This window comes from Helianthus annuus, chromosome 4, assembly GCF_002127325.2.
Source record: "Helianthus annuus cultivar XRQ/B chromosome 4, HanXRQr2.0-SUNRISE, whole genome shotgun sequence".
In the NCBI taxonomy this organism is placed as follows: Eukaryota; Viridiplantae; Streptophyta; class Magnoliopsida; order Asterales; family Asteraceae; genus Helianthus; species Helianthus annuus.
Genome location: NC_035436.2, coordinates 52,718,163 through 52,720,296, shown reverse-complemented (window position 1 = coordinate 52,720,296; position 2,134 = coordinate 52,718,163).

Genomic DNA, 2,134 nt, shown 5'->3' with positions numbered 1-2,134 from the left:
TGGATGTTCATCATCCTACCTCCTTGCATGACCACTTTCGTGGCGCCTTACTTTACTTTAGATTATGTTATACATCCTAAATTCCTAAACCAAACCGTCGAACAAAAACCGCAACTCACACATCTTCGTTTCCCTTTAGGGTAACTTCGGTGTTCTAACAACTCAGATTCTTTACTCATGCAACATTTGGAAGCTTTGCAAACCATGAGTGTAGATGACTCCCCCCCCCCCCTTTATTTTTAGACACTTTTGGGGAGCAATACATATGACTTATTAAATTAACATACAAACATGCTTGAAACAAACAAATAATCCTTTATACATGCTTAATTTGTGATGCTTAGAAACTCATACATGCTATAAGCCATTCTTGCACTATTCTTATCATTAACTTCGTACAAGTCTACCTTAACATGTATAACGCTATAGGAGTAGCACACTGCCCGTATTCTTGTGGTCATGTTGAGTTATACAAAAACAGACTTGTCGTTGCAACAACAAGATTACGCTAGTGGAATCTTTGGGTTGACAATTATGTGATGCATGCTAATATTGTTATGATATGCCTTAGTATATGATTATGCCATGTGGATTTGTTTAAACTGTTTTATATTTATACTAGAAATTCAATCTTGTATGCTCGCCAACGCTCTTTTGTGTTGACATGTACTTTATTATGTATTGCAGGATCTTGATGATGTCAAGTTGAAAGAAATCTAGTAGGATGGCTAGAAACGCACTTTAAATTTTAGTTCATGTATTGTATTTTGTTTCCCATGTTACAAGTTGTTGTATTTTGCTTCCAAACATTGTACTTTTGCTTTAGTAATGAAATAAAATTTTGATTATTAAATACTTGTCACAAATAGTCATTATAAAGTCTGTTACAATCTTGTTTTCGTCTCGCTCCGATGTTTCCGCCATCGGTTGGGGTGTGACAGTAAGTACTTCACAGCCGAAGGAAGTGTTGAAGTGGAAGCAACATGAGGAGGAGCCCGCGAAAGTTTTCGTATCTCCTGATTCATATAATCCATCACCACCCTCTCTAGGAAGATTGTTACGAGGTGAATATTTGGAGTAGTATACGCAATTCATTGATCGTATCAAACAACTTAAAGTAAATATTCTATTCATCGATCTTCCAAAAATTATGCCTAAGTATGGAAAGTTCTTGAAGGACTTATTGTCCAACAAGGAGAATTAAAATAACTATCCCATGTCACTCTTAGCAAGGAGTTCTCGGCCATTGTTCTAAATAAACTACCCAAGAATATGACTGATCCTGTGAGCTTCACTATCCCTTGTCAAATCAGTAGTTTGACAGTTAAGAACGCCCTCACAGATTTAGATGCTAACATAAATCTGATGCCCTACTGATGTGTGTAAAATGAAACATATAAATTACATCAAATGAAGCATAAAACTAACCTTTTTTAGTACTAATGTTGGAAAAAGTGTGCTTTTGTCTTCCTTTTGTATTTTCAGGATTAAATGAGCGTAAATGAACAAAAGAAGCAAATATGCAGCAAAATCTAACATAACTACAAGAAAAGGAATAAACGTGGCATGCCCGACCCCTTAACAGCATCTTCCTAAGCAAAAACAAGAGATCAGAAGGCTGAACACACCCCATGCCCAGCAGACACGGGGGCGTGCTCAAGTGTCTGCAGAAAAGACAAGGTTGTAGAAGCTTCTATTTCCCAACACGGGGGCGTGCCCAGCTCAACACGGCCATGGTCAACTCTAAGATTCGCAGAATCCAAGCAAATCTTAATAGTACAGATACGCTTCTGCACACGGGGCCGTGCCCAGCGGACACGAGGGCGTGTGGAGCTAATGCAGACAAATTGCAATTAATGCAGGCTATAAATAGAGGTGCTTGGTTCACTTCAAAGGCATCCCTTGGCAAACCACCTCTATCCCACTTCACCCACACTCCACCACCATCACAACACCCTCATCCACGACCATCATCCATCATCCATCATAGAGTGTGTGTAGTAGTCTCGGGATCCAAGATTGATAGTAAGAGTTCTTGACAATCAAAGGCCATGTTTGCCTAAGTCTCTTACATCACTTGGTGAAGACAAGCATTTAGTGTAATACTTTTGTTTTTTAATCTTTTCGCACTTTT